The sequence below is a fragment of the Sciurus vulgaris genome (assembly GCF_902686455.1).
Source record: "Sciurus vulgaris genome assembly, chromosome: 6".
Taxonomy (NCBI): Eukaryota; Metazoa; Chordata; class Mammalia; order Rodentia; family Sciuridae; genus Sciurus; species Sciurus vulgaris.
Window position 1 is genome coordinate 5,001,391 of NC_136466.1, and position 17,767 is coordinate 5,019,157.

Sequence of the window (17,767 nt, forward strand, 5' to 3'; positions counted from 1 at the left end):
TTAGTAGCAGAGGCCAGTGGCATCAGGCAGTGGGTAAACAGAAGCTGCAGACCTTAGTGGCATTGGCAGCATGTGGGGGTCTGTGGCAACAGTGGCAACAGCATCAGTTGTGGCTTCAGCTGCCACAGTTCCCAGAGAGAAGACCTCCAGGTGAGTGGCAGTGGATTTGGTGGCACTGGTTTGGTGGTGGTAGCAGCAGTGTAGGTAGCACTATAGAGGGCAGCCAGGCATCCGAGACAGCGTCAAGGGCAGTAGATGTTCAGGTGACGGCAACTGTGACAGTGTCAACAGCAGTGCAATGCCTGTCAACAGACCTCCAGGTGTCTGTGGTGGTGTGAGCAACAGTAGCACCTGGAGAACACACCTCTGGGCCTGGAGTCAGTGACCTCAAGACCAGCTGTGCCCCTCCTCCCAGAAAAGACCTCTGGATGGTGGCATCTGCAGCAGCAGTGGGGTCTGCAGCAGTGGCATCTGCAGCGACACACAGAGAAAACCTCATGTCATTCTAAACATTAAGTCTGTTGATGTGGTAAATTACTTTATTGATTTCCAGATGTTGAACCAACCTTGCCTCCCTGGGATGAGCCAAGCTCCCTTGACCGTGGTCACTATGTTTTTAATAGGTTTTTATGCAATTTGCCAGAATTTTGTTAAGAATTTTTGCATCTATTTTCATTAGGAATATTGGTGTGAAGTTTTCTTCCTTGGTGTGTCTTTGGTTTTGGTATCAGCTTGATACTAGCTTCATAGAATGAGTTTGGAAGGGTTCACTCCTTTTCTATTTCTTGGAATACATTGAGGAGTATTGGAATTAGGTCTTGGAAAGCCTTGTAGCACTCGACTGAGAATATGTGTGGTCCCAGGCTTTTCTAGGTTGGTTGACTTTTGATGGCTTCTTCTATTTAATTGTTTGAAATTGATTTGTTTAAATTGTGTAAGTCCTCTTCATTCTGTTTGGGTGGATCATGTCTCTAGAAATCTGTCAATGTCTTTGAGGTTTTCTATTTTATTGGAGTATAGAATTTCAAAATATCTTCCTTTTATGTTTTGTATTTCAATAGTGTCTGTCATGATATTTAATTTTTCATCATGAATTTTTGTAATTTGAGTTTTTTATCTTCTTCTCTTCATTAGTGTAGTCAAGCGTTTACCAATTTTGTGTATGTTTACGAAGACCTAACTTTTTGTTTTGTCAATTACTTGAATTACTTCTTTGTTTCAAATTTATTGATTTCAGCTCTAATTTTAATTGTTTCCTGTCTTCGTCTATTTTTGATGTTGATCTGTTGTTTTTCTAGGGCTTTGAGATATGATGTTCGGTCATTTATTTCTTGACTTTTTATCCTTTTGTCAAATGTGCTCCATGTGATGAAATTTCCTCTTAGGACTGTTCTCATAGTGTTCCAGAGACTTGGATATGTTTTATTGTTGTTGTTGTTTACCTCTGAGAATTTTTATCCCCTTCCTAATGTCTTCTGCTATCCATGCATCATTCAGTAGCATATTATTGAGTTTCCATGTGTTGTAGGAGTTTCTCTTTTTATTTTATCATTCATTTCTAATTTTATTCAATATGATCTGATAGAATACAAGGTAGTATTTATTTTTAGTATTTGCTAAGCGTTGCTTTGTGGCATAACATATGGTCTATTTTAAAGAGGGATCCATGTGCTGAGAAAAAAGTGTATTTGCTCATTTTTGGATGGAATATTCTACATATATCTGTTAACTCTAAATTGTTGACTGTATTATTATGTTCTGTGCTTTCTTTGTTCATTTTTCTTTGGAATATCTATACAGTGGTGAGAGAGGTATGGTAAAGTAACACACTGTTATTGTATTCCTTGTCTATTTGATTCCTGAAATTGAGAAGGATTTATTTGATGTACATAAATGCTTCATTTTGGGGGGCATAAATATTTATGATTGCTATGTCTGTTGATTAATGTTTCCCTTAATCAGCATGAAATGTCCTTATTTATCTCTTCTGACTAATTTTGGCTTGTTGTCCACTTCATCTTACATGACAAGGGAAACCTGGGCTTTTTCACTGAGTCCAAATGCATGGTATGATTTTTCCTCTCCTTTCACCTTCAGTCTGTGAATGTCTTTTCTTATGAGATAAGTCCCTTGAAGGCAGCATATTGTTTGGTCTTTTAAAAATCCAATCTTCCCATCTATATTTTTTGATTAATAAGCTTAGGCCATTAAAATTTAGGGTAATCATTGAGATATAATTTGTATTCCTGGTCATTTTGGATTATTTTTGGTTTTAACTTGACTTGGTTTCTCCTTTTGATCCCTTTAGGATAGTTCCTCCCTTTGCTGGTTTTCATTGTTGAATTTCATTTCTTCTTCATGGAATATTATGCTGAGCATGTTCTGTAGTCCTGGCTTTCTGTTTGTAAATTCCTTTAAATTTTGTTTATCATGAATGGATATTTTTTTCTCATCAAAGCCTAAGGTTAGTATTCCTGGGTATAAGATTCTTGGTTGGCATTTATGTTCTTTCAGAGATTTGAGGATCTGGGCTGAGAAATATGTTGATATCTGTATTTGTTTTCCACTGTATGTAATGTGAACATTTTCTCTCCTGGCATTTATGATTCAATCTTTATTTTGTATGTTGGTCATTTTCATTAAAATGTGGTTTCATGTGACTCTGTTAAATTTTGTGTATTTTGTGTTCTATAAGTCACTTGTATTTGATTTTCCATTTCATCCTTCAGGTTTTGGAAATTTTCTGATATTATTTCATTGAATGGATTGTTCATTTCTTTGGATTGTATCTCTGTGCCTTCCTTGATCCTATTAATTCTTCTATTTGGTCTTTTCATGTTTTCCCTTAATTTTTGGAGGTTCTGTTCATGATTTCTTACCATCTTCTTTGTGTGGTCCTTTATTTTCAAGATTAAATATTTTGTCTTCATTGTCTGGGATTCTGTCTTCCAAGCAATCCAGTCTGTTGGTGATGTTTCTGATGATTTTTAAATTTGGTTTACTATTTTCTTCATTTCAATTATTTGTTTGTTTTTTATCAGAATCTTTACCTCTTTATGGAAATGATCATTTGTTTACTGCATTTTGTCTTTTAGCTCTTTATTGATGTGATAATTCATTGCCTGCATTTGCTCTCTTGTGTCATCCTTTACCTTGTAGGTCCTTTTAATTATGTACACTCTTAACTCCCTTTCTGACATTTCTTCTATCACACTGTCAGTGGATTCTCTTAATATAGTATCTTGGTTCATTTGGGATTCTTTCTTCCTATGATTTTCACACTGTTCTTGTATGTTCCCCTCTAGCAGGGCAGAGAAGAACTATTACATTTTCTCCCCTATTGGTTTATAGCATCTCTGCAGGTTTCTGATACATCACCTTTAAGGAGGAGATGAATATTAGCAGCACACAGCACAAACAACATGCAGCCTTACATGAAATAGAACCTATTAAGATGATAACAGTATTTTCATAGGATCTGAAGATCATGAGTTTAATTATTATGCACAGCATAAATAATAATTTTGCAATAAGGTGTACAATTGCATGTGGTGGACAAAGAGGATGGGGAAGGTTGTAGGATATAATGTTGATGAGATAGGAAGGGAGTATATAGAGGCCTTAGAACATAGGGAGAGTGAATGTGCATTCAAAAGAAGTTGGTTTTTAGCATGATAGAAGGAAGAAAGAGACCCAAGGGAACAGATAGAAACAGAATGGAGAGACTGAGAGAAATCATAAAAGATAGAAAAACAGGATTAATAATAATAAAATTTACAACAAAACTATAATATACTACTAAAACATCCCAGGTTTCAGTAGTCCAATGTGTGAAAGGTATTTGATAACAAGGAGTCCCAGGAATACAGCTACCCCAACAATAGCAGTGTCCTGGTCAGGGATAATCCAAGATGGTAGGCAGGGGCATCCCCACATGTTGGTAGATTGGGGAGCCACATCATCCATGGCTGATTCCTCCCAGGGTGCTCTGGTGATGGAGATTCATGTGGGTGGGTAGACCTGGGTGGCATGAGACTGAAGATACTTGTAGGTCAACCAGGACATTTTAAATGCAGGGCTACACAGAATTGGTAAAATGCAACATGAACTGGTGCCACATAGGTCAACAAACACCAGTGTCACTCTATGTGAGGCAATCATGGTATCTTCTCACTGATTTACCTTCAATCACTATGAGCCAGAATGCATGCCTGAACCTTACACTGCACTTTAACTAATGTGTTTTCCTTGGAGTTAAATCTAATGAAGTACAGCCATCAAATTATATGCACCACATTAATAATTTAATGTAAAATCAAGGTGTCAATTTCAGTTTTAATATGTCCAAACTATTTGTCCCTCCACCCTCCCCATCTCAAAAAGGTAAAAGGAGTGACTTTTTGGCATTTCACAGGGGCTTCATTATTTAAATTTGATTTGTGTAATTTCCAACATTTGGGGACTGTGCTTAAAATTTTATTTTCAAGATCCTGCTTCTACAGTGGGAGGGTCAGCTGATTTTTAACTCTATTAGTTTTGTTTGTGTAGCTCTTCATCAGCATGCAAACAAGGCACCATGATGTGGGAACATTTATATAAAACCCTTTCAATTTAAAAATAAAGATTTTTAGTGTTTATAGCCTCCATTCTTAGGTTTCCTTTATTGTGCATTACAGAATTTTTTCTCTTTCTTATCCCTATGCATTTTTTAAGTGGTTCTTCTTTTGGTACAACTTCCCACATTATTTAGAATGCACTGTTTTGTGAATAGACTGAATAGATTTTTTTGCTTTCTTACATCCAGTGCAGAGTTGTAATTGAAGACAGATTTCCACCCACAAAGGTTCCAGCTGTTAAACTTTTTCCCAACATCGACTTAATATGCTGATATCACACCTCCCTTTAGGCCCTCCCATTAGAGTTTAGATCATATTGTATTCCTTACACACATTTGGGTATGTGCTTCCCCACATAAAGGGTAACGTGTCCCCTGGGTGCAGGAGCTCCCTCAGAGTCTCTTGAGGACTGCAGTTTAAACATACTAGATTAAACACCATAAAAAGCTGGAAGACACTCTTTAAGGGCAGAGAAAATGGTCTGAGAAATGTTTCCAATGTTTACCCTCAACTTGATGTTTAAATCCACGAAGGATCTTACAGAACATGTCTCTGAGATCATCATTAGGGTCAATCCATGATGAAACAGCATCTTAAAAAAAGTATGAAATCCTGGAATTCACCACTAGGAATCAAACTAGTCATGGTACAAATCCCATGGAATGTTGAGTCCTTTTCTTCATTGTCTCCTATGTTTCTCAGAGAGCTACACCAGGGTCTTATGAACTGCTGTAGAATGGGGGCCGCCTCTTGAACTCAAACATAACCAAGGCAACCACTTGTTATTGCTGTATTCTGTAACAAGGTTTTTAGTGTGTTGGGATGTTAATGATTTCTACAAGCTGGTACAACAATAGGAAAGTAAAGCTACGTATATATATCCATTTGAATGGAGATTTCTCCAATTGCCCATGTACATTGTTGCAGCCTGAAATGAACTTTGAATTTTGGTAGGTTCCCAATATCAGCATGGAGTAGACTATACAAATTTTAACATGCTGAAAGCAAGCTTCAGTCAGGTTACCTATAGGGAAAAGGAACTCTGTCAAACTTGTGACATTTTCACCACCATGCACTGGTGCATTAATGTTAGGAAATTGTTTCGGGCTACCAGCTGTTCAATGTTACCTCCAAGTCCTTCAGTCAGGCCACTGAGTAAGTCAATAGCCACTCTCATAAAATTTTTCTTGGAGCCTCATATTGAACTAGTTGAGCATTGATCAGCAGGGCTTGTGCAAGTGTCTTCTGTTCACGCCATGGTGATAGGTTCATGGTGGAGGGAAGCAAGACTGCAGGGCAATGTTAACTGAAGATATGCACTCACGTAAAGGAAACAGATCTCTATTTTCATCCTCTCAAATATTCCATTTCTGGATCAGTGGAGGAATTAGCTTCTGAATATGTTCTGTTGGTTTAAATCACATTCTATTGAATCTGCTAGCATTTCTATGGCATCATAAAAATAAGTAGTTACTTAATTTGGTATTTTCTAAATGTGAAGACCTGGGTATCAAGCATATAAGCAAGGTAAGGAGCAAGTTCTGTACAAGCCTCTTCTCCAAGGGTATCAATGGCACTGCAGGCCTCCTACTTTCTGTTCCTGTCCAGCACATGCTTTAGCAACTCTGTCATTAATAGCTCCAGGTATGTGTCTGGTGGCTGGCTGACTACACAGTGTGCACAGTGGCTTAGTGGCCAGCATGTCATGGAATGCACAAGAGACATTTCATCATAGAGGAACTGAATAAGATGAGGAATAAGCTTAGGCAGTTATGGAATCATGCCCTGCATGCAACCTTCAGCAATTGCTCCAAAAATCAAGAAGCCTCATTTTTTAATGTCACATCCATAAAGAAAAAGCAATTGTTTCAGAAGGGGCAAGATCTGTGGCAATAGCTCATCACAATACACATTTGCAAGAATATCTAGAGCAGCAGCACAACATTTTCTTAGATCCTGGTCAGAAATTGTATCATTATCATCAGTTTCATCATCACCATCATCATCATCATCATCATCTTCCTCTTCAATCCCTTGTTCATCATGCTGCTGGGCCACAGACCTTGATCAATGAAAATGTTGCCATATATCCTGTTCATTATCAGGAATTATTTCATCTTCTTCAACATCACCCTTGAGCAGCATCTGTATCTGAGTACTTCATGTCATTCACTAACACAGGAATCAATTTAGAAAAACACCTCTTAAGTACATCTTTGCATATTGGCTGCTCAGCCAAAGTACGTCAAAATTTATAGGATTGGAAATCCACATGTTCATATTGATCTTGAGTCCTCTGCAGCATGTACTCAACAACATTATTCATGTGAGGAAGCAGGCAATACATTCAAACTTCAAGTAAGATCACAAGAACCCAGCACACATGATTTGTACATTTGGTTCCTCATCACCAGGCAATGCAAAGAGATTTTCAATAAAAGAATCAATGTGCAACATCAGAGCTTGAGTCCTACTAAAGATAAACTGAGAGACACATGCAAGAGCATGAAACCTCATATTGGGGCTACTGTGCTTGAAGAACTGTAAACATTTGGAATTCATGACATTGACAGTGTGATCTGAACCTTCACTATCTAAAATATCAGCAGAACCTTCACATATCTTCTGAAGGGCCCCAAATTTTCGCTTACAGATGTTGTGATTTCAGAATCAATAGACTACAAAATTTTGGTAACTGGCCAGACCTGTTCTGAAATTCTCCCTTGGAGGTGATGACTGTAGTCAATATGAGTGGCTCTTATAAAGGAAAGGAGTCACCAACATTATTTAAGCATTCACTTTTAATAAAGTCTGTCACACATTTGAGAAGTTTGGAAAATACATTTTCACATTATTCTTCAAAATGAAGCCACTCAATGATCTTGTGGGTTCATAATCAAATTTTAATTTTGCATGAACAAAAATCAGGAAGTTGTTAAAATCTGGATATTCATTGAGACCTTACACATTTTAGAACAAATTCTATTTAAGGAAACTTCCTTGTGTAACCAAACTCCATATTAAATAATTTGCTGCTTTTTGATAATAAAAGTAGGCCATTTTTGAAAAAGAATTGAAGTCTTCCAGGTTTTCTGTTTTGTTGGAGTATAGATTTTCAAAATAGCTTCTAATTATGTTTTGTATTTCAATCGTGTCTGTTGTGATATTTCCTTGTTCATTCCGAATTTTAGTGATTTGGGTTTTCTCTCATCTTCTCTTTGTTAGTGTGGCTAAAGGTTAATCAATTTTGTTTATTTTTTCAAAGAACCAACTATTTATTTTGTCAATTTTTTGTATTGTTTCTTTTGTTTCAATTTTATTGATTTCAGCTCTGAGTTTAACTATTTCCTGTCTTCTACTACTTTTGGTGCTGGTCTGTTCTTCTTTTTCTAGGGTTTTGAGCTGTAGTGTTAGGTTGTTTATTTGTTGAGCTTTACTTCTTTTATTAAATGTGCTCCATGAAATAAATTTCCCTCTAAATACTGCTTTCATAGTGTCCCAGAGATTTTGATATGATATTTCTTTGTTCTCATTTAACTCTAAGGATTTTTTATTTTCCTACCTAATATCTTCTGTTACCCATTCATCATATAATAGCATATTGTTTAATCTCCAGGTGTTGGAATAGTTTCTGTTTTTTACTCTTTCATTTATTTCTAACTTCAATCCATTATGATCTGATAGAATACAAGATAGTGTCTCTATCCTCTTGTATTTGCTAACATTAGCTTTGTGGCATAATATATGGTCTATTTTAGAGAAGAATCCATGTGCTGCTGAGAAGAAAGTGTATTTGCTCTTGGTTGGATGGTATATTCTATAAATGTCCGTTAAGTCTAAATTATTGATTGTGCTATTGAGATCTATGGTTTCTTTGATCAATTTTTGTTTGGAAGATCTGTCCAGTGGTGAAAGAGGTGTGTTAAAATCACCTAGTATTATTGTGTTATGGTCTATTTGGTTTCTGAAATTGAGAAGGATTTGTTTGACATACATGGATGAGCCACTGTTTGGGGCATAGATGTTTATGATTGTTATATCTTGCTGATTTATGCTTCCCTTAAGCAGTATGAAATGTCCTTCTTTATCCCTTCTGACTAACTTTGGCTTGAAGTCCACATTATCTGAAATGAGGATGGATACTCCAGCTTTTTTGCTGTGTCCATGTGCATGGTATGGTTTTCCCCATCCTTTCACCTTTACTCTATGAGTATCTTTTTCTATGAGGTGAGTCTCTTGCATACATCAACAGGTTTCTAGAGACATATGAATTGCCTAAACTGAAAGAGGAGGACACACACAATTTAAATAGACCAATTTCAAGAAATGAAAGAGAAGAGGTCATCAAAAGCCTACCAACAAAGAAAAGTCTGGGACCAGATGGGTTCTCAGCTGAGTTCTACAAAACCTTTAAAGAAGAGCTCATTCCAATACTTCTCAAAGTATTCCATAAAATAGAAGAAGAGGGAACCCTCCCAAACTCATTCTATGAAGCCAATATCACACTGATACCTAAACCAGACAGAGACACACCGAGGAAAGAAAATTTCAGACCAATATCCTTAATGAACATTGATGCAAAAATTCTCAACAAAATTTTAGCAAATCACATACAAAAACATATTAAAAAGATAGTGCACCATGATCAAGTGGGTTTCATCCCAGGGATGCAAGGTTGGTTCAACATCCAGAAATCAATAAATGTCATTCACCATATCAATAGACTTAAAGTCAAGAATCACATGATTATTTCAATAGATGCAGAAAAAGCATTTGATAAAATACAGCTCCCCTTCATGCTCAAAACACTAGAAAAAATAGGGATAGTGGGAACATTCCTTAACATTGTAAAGGCCATTTATGCTAAGCCCATGGCTAATATCATTCTAAATGGTTAAAAACTGAAAGCATTCCCCCTAAAAACTGGAACAAGGCAGGGATGCCCTCTTTCACCACTTCTATTCAATATCGTCCTTGAAACTCTAGCCAGAGCAATTAGACAGACCAAAGAAATTAAAGGGATATGAATAGGAAAAGAAAAACTCAAACTATACCTATTTGCTGATGATATGATTATATACTTAGAGGAACCAGGAAATTACACCAGAAAACTTTTAGAACTCATAGGTGAATTCAGTAAAGTAGTGGGATATAAGATCAATGCACATAAATCGAATGCATTTTTATACATAAGTGATGAATCTTTGGAAAGAATAATCAGGAAAACTACCCCATTCACAATAGCTTCGAAAAAAATAAAATACTTGGGAATCAATCTCACAAAAGAGGTGAAAGTCCTCTACAATGAGAACTACAGTACACTAAAGAAAGAAATTAAAGAAAACCTTAGAAGATGAAAAGATCTCCCAAGTTCTTGGATAGGAAGAATTAATATTGTCAAAATGGCCATACTACCTAAAGTGCTATACAGATTCAATGCAATTCCATTTAAAATCCCAATGATGTACCTTACAGAAATAGAGCAAGCAATTATGAAATTCATCTGGAAGACTAAGAAACCCAGAATAGCTAAGCAATCCTTAGCAGGAAGAGTGAAACAGGGGGTATCGCAATACCAGATCTTCAACTCTACTACAAAGCAATAGTAACAAAAATGGCATGGTATTGGTACCAAAATGGACAGGTATGTCAATGGTACAGAATAGAGGACATGGACAAAAACCCAAATAAATACAATTTTCTCATACTAGACAAAGGGGCCAAAAATATGCAATGGAGAAAAGGTAGCCTCTTCGACAAATGGTGCTGGGAGAATTGGAAATCCATATGCAACAGAATGAAACTAAACCCATATCTCTCACCATGCACAAAACTAAACTCAAAATGGATTAAGGACCTCAGAATCAGAACAGAGACCCTGCAAATTATAGAAGAAAAAGTAGGTCCAGATTTTTAACATGTCGGCTTAGGACCAGACTTCCTCAACAGGACTCCCATAGCACAAGAAATAAAAGCTAGAATCAATAACTGGGATAGATTCAAACTAAAAAGCTTTCTCTCAGCAAAGGAAACTATCAGGAATGCGAAGAAAGAGCCTACAGAATGGGAGAAAAATTTTGCCAATCATACTTCAGATAGAGGGCTAATATCCCGAATGTATAAAGAACTCAAAAAACTCTACTCCAAGAAGGCAAATAATCCAGTTGACAAATGGGCTAAGGAAATGAATAGACACTTCACAGAAGAAGATCTACAAGCAATCAACAAACATATGAAAAAATGTTCAATATCTCTAGTAATAAGAGAAATGCAAATCAAAACCACCCTACGATTCCATCTCACCCCAATTAGAATGGCAATTATCAAGAATACAAGCAACAACAGGTGTTGGCAAGGATGTGGGGAGAAAGGTACACTCATACATTGCTGGTGGGGCTGCAAATTAGTGCAGCCACTCTGGAAAGCAGTGTGGAGATTCCTTAGAAAACTTGGAATGGAACCACCATTTGACCCAGCTATCCCACTCCTTGGCCTATACCCAAAGGACTTAAAATCAGCATACTACAGAGATACAGCCACATCAGTGTTCATAGCTGCTCAATTCAGTATTGCCAGATTGTGGAACCAACCTAGATGTCCTTCAATTGATGAATGGATAAAAAAACTGTGGTATATATATATACAATGGAATAATACTCAGCCATAAAGAATGATAAAATCATGGCATTTGCAGGCAAATGGACGAAACTGAAGAATATCATGCTAAGTGAGATAAGCCAATTTCAAAAAACCAAAGTTCAAATGATATCGCTAATAAGTGGATGAGGACACATAATGGGGGGAGGGAGGGGAGGATAGTGTTAGGGTTAGAGTTAGGATTAGGGAGTGGGGCAAAAATGGAGGAAGGAAGGACTGTATAGAGGGAAAAGAGGGGTGGGAGGGGTGGGGGTAAGGGAAAAATGACAGAATGAATCAGCAACATTACTCTATGTAAATTTATGATTACACAAATGGTATGCCTTTACGCCATGTACAAACAGAGAAACAACATGTATCCCATTTTTTTTACAATAAAAAAAAAGAATTGAATTCTTTGGGATCAACAGAAGATGGGTAAAAAAGTCATTGTTGCATCATCCTCTGGAGGGTGGTGTCTGAGGACTGGAATTTCTTCAGCAGTGGCAGGATTTTCTGAAGCCCTTGCTCATCACGTTTTCACTCATAAACCATCTTGGTTTGCTGCCTGTGGTGCCCCAAAGGATGTCTCGGAGGGTGGAGCCCCAAGGAACCACACTCAGTAGCTCAGATGCCAACGTCTGCTGCTGCCACTATGACCCTTGAGAGTCAGAACCTGACCAGACCATGTATGAATTTATATGCACTGATTACTTTGTATGACTAGAATTATTCAATATGTACTCTTTTTTATGACTTGTCACAGCCTGATGTTTATGAAACTAGTGCACATTGTGGCAGATGGCCTCTGTAGAGGTGGGAACACTGTGCTCAGGGTTGGAGCAAATCTAGTGGTCCAGTGGGCTGCTTCCATGGAGGGTTTTATCACTTTCTATCATTACTTTAAGAGATGAATGAGATTCCATTATATTTATCCACCAGCATTTTAAAAATCCACGTGTCCATTGATGGATATTTTGCCCTTCACACTGTTAACACAGTGGGAAATTTGCTGGTGATTGTTGAGGCTCCATTGCATGCTGGGAAGGATTCCATATGAACATGGTTTATAATTGTGTTGATGTGCTCATGGTAGATGTGCTTTGTTTAGGCAGATTTTGTTGAAAAGTTTTCCTTTGTTCTTATAAGGCATATTGTTCTGCAGTCTTCTTTTCTTTTTCTGGCATATTCCACACTATCTTTAGCTGGTCATCCCCTACCCTTTGCCTGTTACAATGAAAAAATTTGCTGTCAATCTACACAAAGAGAGAAAGAACCCAGAAGCTATCTTGAAAGCCATAAAGAGAGATGGACAACTTGGACTTTAGGCCAGGAAGTGTGATAGACTGGAGGACTCAGGGAGCAGCCTCACCAGAAAACTGATGTGTCACCAGATGAACCTGGGGTTTCACAGTCTGGTGAAAGTGTACAGTATAAGTGACTTCAGGCATAGGAGACAATGTTAGTTATTATGTCTACATGTTTATCTGACTTAAAGTCTCATGGCCAATGAAAGGAAGGAAAATGTTCAGGAACAGTGTCAGTAATTGAGTTGGTCCCTATTGGATAGCTTGAGAGTGATCCTGCATTCTTGAAAATTCAAAATAACAAACGTATATTTTAACATATGGCAATTTGGTACAGACCAAATTGCCTGGGGCCCAGAGCCTAGCATATTGAAGAAACACTGATCATGATGAGCCAACAGTGAAGCATGCTGAAGGAGGTCACAGAGTGACCAGTGAGCATCCTCCCACTGTCTCACTCAAGCAGACTCACTCAGCAGAGTCTGGGCCAAGGCAGGTGGTCTCCATGCCATTATGACTATTCCACCTGACTCAGGTGAGGAGGACACCATGCTGGTCATCAGAACTATGTAGCTTCTTAAAACTCGACCACTCTCATGTAGATTGTTAATTGGTCTAGGTTTTATAAGGTTTGTGGTTTTTCTTTTAATCACATTTCTACTATACCATTCCCCAATCTCTGAGGACAAAGCACAAGAATAGAAAAAGCATTGTGGAAACAAAATCAAGTCAGCTGTCTAGAGATAATGTTGATGGAGAAAGGGTTGTGTGGATGAAAACCTCCTTAGGTCCAGCAACAGTGTTCCCACAGGGAGGGGGAAAAGATTAAAAGGATTCTTCGATGTGTTTTGTGTTTCTGAGAAGAAATGATTAAGTAATTAGAAAAAATAGTTTTGAATAACGGAGGATGGGAATAGGCTTCTTGGAAACCTGGAAGAGTCCAGGGGTCACAGTGTTGATCCCCCTGCTGGCTTTTGAGGGAGAGGATCACTATCACCTGCAGAGGAATCCTGACTGATCCTGGCCTTGGTCTGTAAATGACTATTGGATTGTTGTTCATGCTGACCCCTCAGGACCCCAGAGAAATCAGCAACATTGCCCAGGACTGAGCCAATTGCAGACTCCTGATCCACACTTTATTTATCAAAGCTCATGCACAGTACACTGGTCAGGGTGGAGCATGTGAGGTGGAGGCCTGGCCTCCTAGCAGATGGCCTCTGTAGAGGTAGGAGCCCTGTGCCCAGGGCTGGAGCAAATCCAGTTATCCAGTGGGCTGCTTCCATGGAGGGATGCTTTGAGCCTCTGAGCTACAGCAAGCAATGTAAAAACAGTGTTTTCTAGAGCACAGTTTGGAGTTATACTGATCCTGGAAGCCAACACAGCCCATGTGCTCTGAGAATATTACTGAGCATGCTCAGAGTCATGTCCACCACACACTGTAGTCCTACTCAGTGGCAGGTGGACAAAGTTGCTGAGTCCTAGAGAAACAGCCTGACTCCACTGCCAAGAGTTTCCACTTTAATTTATACATCTGTACCTTCTCAAAAGCAGAGGAGCACAGAGACAAAATACCTTCCTATCAGAATGATATTTAGTAACTTTACTTGAGATTGAGAGAAAATGTATTACTGCTGAAATGTATTAAATTGTTTTCATAACTTAGCATGTTTACTCACATATGGTTTAAATTTTAAAATGTCACTGCTTTATCTTTTCCTATAGTTGACCCTATTGTCATTTTATGAAGGATGACTAGAAATGGTAGTGTAATTCACAAAATTTTTATATTGAAAATTTATATAACTGGGTCTTCTTAAGATGATGTTGAGGTAAGCAGTAGAACTTATAAAGTCCAGATTCAAAGAACTTTATATAATTATGTATTTGAATGAGTGAAATGAGGATAATAATGAAACATCTCTTTCATCGCCCTGAGAATAACTGTCCATGTATTAATCTCCCCACAGCTTTGTTAACCTGTTTGTTCCTGAGACTATAGATGAGAAGATTCAAGAAGGGAGGAACCATGGTATAAAAGGCAGAGAGAACCATGTTCTGGAGTGTGTCAGAGGTTGCTGAAGGTCTCAGGTAAACACGTGTGATGGAACTGAGGAAGATGGACACCACGAGGATGTGAGGAATGCAGGTGGAGAAGGTCTTGCCTGGGGCTCTGGTGGTAGAATTCAGCACAGCAGAAAATATGCAAATGTATGACATGATTATTATTCCAAAGCAGCCACCACCAACTATTATAATAGAAACAAGAAAAAGGACCATGTTGCTGGTGGTGTCAGAGCAGGAGAGCCTCAGCAGAGAGGGGACATCACAGAAGAACTGATGGACCAGGTTTGACTGACAGAAGGACAGCAGGAAGGTGTTACCAGGGTGAACACCTGCATACACCAGGCCACTGAGCAGGGAAGCCTGGGTCATGTGGACACAAAACTGAGGGTTCATGATGATGGGGTACTGGAGGAACTGGCAGATGGCCACATAGCAGTCCCAGGCCATTAGGGAGAGAAAAAGAAGTTCAGCACATGCACTTAAAATGACCAAGAAGATCTGGGTTGCACATCCAGACACTGAAATGGCCATGCTGCTAGTGAGAGGGTAGACACATGCACTGGGGACAGTGATGGAAATGAAGCACATGTCCAAGATGGACAGGTTCCTGAGAAAGAAGTTCATGGGCGTGTGCAGTTCTGGTCAGCAGTGGTGACAGTGATGATGAGCAGGTTCCCTAACATGGTACCCAGGTATATCAGTGGGAATACTGTGAAATAGAGGACTCTTATATTCCAGCCATCTGGAGAGCCGAGGAGGAGAAATTCAGTTACCTGGAGGATTTGGTCATTTACTGGGAATTTTGGTTTTTTAGGAGATAAAGTGTAAGAGAGAAAAAGCAAAATATGATTAGTAAAATCACTTTTCGTATTTACATGTGCAGAATTTTCTTGAATTTTTTATTTCTTTCCTTGAAGATTAAATGTCACTCCTAGTTTTCTGATACATTTAAATTATTTCTAAGCTGAGTGCACCTCCTAGGGCAGGCGTGGAGCTCTGCAGCCCAGTGTTGGGAGTCACCTGCAGGGCTTGTACTCAGCTCCTCCATCATGCCTCCCATGACCTCCTGAGACTCCCATGCAGACCACTTGCTGGTGTTGCTCACCTCCTTTGCTGTAGGTCCCCCTGTCTGACAGGGAGTTCTTAAAACTCTGTGATTTAGTTAACATGTTTATTTTCCATAAATGCAATCCAACTTATTTTATCATTGTATCTATAATTATTACAAATTATCATTAATAATTCAAATTGTAATTATTTTTTTCTATTTTCAGGTAGGAATCTATATATATTGGTGGAGTATGTATCTTCAGGAACATGATTAAATTTTTCTCATGAGTAAACCATCTAAGGGATTCAAACTTTGCACTGAAGGCTGAAGGTCCAGTGCTGTGTCAATCTAACGTGCTCTAACTGCACCTGGACTCCCCTCAGTTGTCCACTCTGCCTGATGCTCATGGCCACACACCCTCAGGGAGACCAGTTCCAGCTCCCACTGGCACTCTATTTTCTTCTCCAGTGGACCATTGTAATGTGTTCAATCCTCCAGGTTGCAGCCCAGCTGGCATTCTCCTATAGTACTAATTTTACCTTAGTATGCTTTTACTCTGGTTTCAGCACCATGAAGTTGAGGATTCCTTTGTTTATACAATCATTTGCCCTTTTCTTGTTGGCACTTTCCATTCTATTCTTTTCTCCACAATGTCATAATCATACAGAAAGACACTGACTCTGCACACTGAGTGGAAGGTTTAGCTCATTGTTGCAGCACTTTTCTAGCAGCTGAGACCAGTTCAATCCCATGACTCCTACATCTTCATTTTCTGTGCCCTGTGCAAACTCAGGTCCTCTTCAGCACCTTGCCAGGTGCTTACCAGTTTACGCATACTCACCTGTAGAAAAGTGACCATCCTGTGAAGGCTGCCTTGGATCCCCTGACAGAGTGTGTGTCCCCCAGAGTCAGGGATGGGTGGCAGGACACTGGCAGGTTGTTGCTAATTCGACAGTAAGTGTGAAGTCAAGGTGTCTTACTGGGTCTACCTGCAATCTATTTATCCCCATTCCTCATTCCTCCCTGAAGCAAACATGACTTCCCACCTGAAGAACCCTCTTGTTCTCTGCTGGATTTTTACTGTGATCCAATGTTTAATTTTCCAATTTGTATGTAATGAACTTTAAAAAAATATCAGATGCTTCCTTTCTTTTGTAATCTTTTCCCTAATCTCCAATTTTTCTTCAGATTTTGTGTAGTGTTAGAAATCAACATGTTATGCTACCTTTTGGTTAATCAGTATGTAATCATCATTTGACCCATGTATCACTCATCATTTTATCTTTGAGAAGCAAATGCATGACTTCCTGCACAGTGGTCCATTAACTAATGCCTGGTGGCATTGTTGACTGACCTGTCACCTAGACTGACCTTTTTTCTTCCACTGATTGACAGATGAAGAGCTCCAAAGCAGGCTCTGCCCCTTCTTCCCTGCTGTAGCACACACAGTGCAGGCAGGGGTGAGGTCATGCAAGCCCAGCACCCTGTATACTTGCAAGGTAAGGTCTATTTAGAGCAGTGCTTGCTGAACAAATATTACAGATGACATAAATATGACTGGTTTTCTAGGAAGATAAAGAGATGGTGACTTTTTGAGAAGAAGAAAAGTATTATTTTTTATTAATTTGATTATAATTAGAAGACAAAAATGTAATACAGTATGTAAGAGTGTAAATATATATGACCAATTCAGAAGGTGATGGGTGATAAGATAAATTCATATTAAACACCATGCAGCTTTTTACCCTTCCTACTGACCCCCAGACACTGCATGGGTTATTGCTGATCAACCCCAGGCATTTGTGTCAAATATAAGATGGAAAATTTACTGTGTGTTTAGGATTTCAAAGCTGGCGCCGAAATACAGAGACATGTACGGGAATTATATTTTTTCTACTAAACCATATACTGTTTTAGTTTCTCATATATATTGTAGTAAATTCTCCAGTAATTAGTTTGAATCATATCAATGTAATTAATCTATGTTCTTCTTTGCTTATGCAGTTTAACCATAACCTTAAAAACTTTTCTCTAAATTTGACTTATTTTCTCATGGATTAGTCTCACAGGAACTTCAGATTATAGATATGATA

General features: G+C 38.4%; 2 pseudogenes across 2 annotated transcripts; both read right to left on the bottom strand.

Moving 5' to 3' along the window:
• Nucleotides 1–7,193, bottom strand: LOC306663368 (transportin-1-like; annotated as a pseudogene). The gene is made up of 3 exons: nt 5,122–7,193; nt 365–471; nt 1–210 (listed from the first exon to the last, which is right to left on the bottom strand). The product of its transcript is annotated as a transportin-1-like (transcript).
• Nucleotides 7,194–14,482: 7,289 nt separating this feature from the next.
• Nucleotides 14,483–15,306, bottom strand: LOC306663369 (olfactory receptor 14C36-like; annotated as a pseudogene). Its single transcript has one exon. The product of its transcript is annotated as an olfactory receptor 14C36-like (transcript).
• Between the last annotated feature and the right edge of the window lie 2,461 nt (nt 15,307–17,767).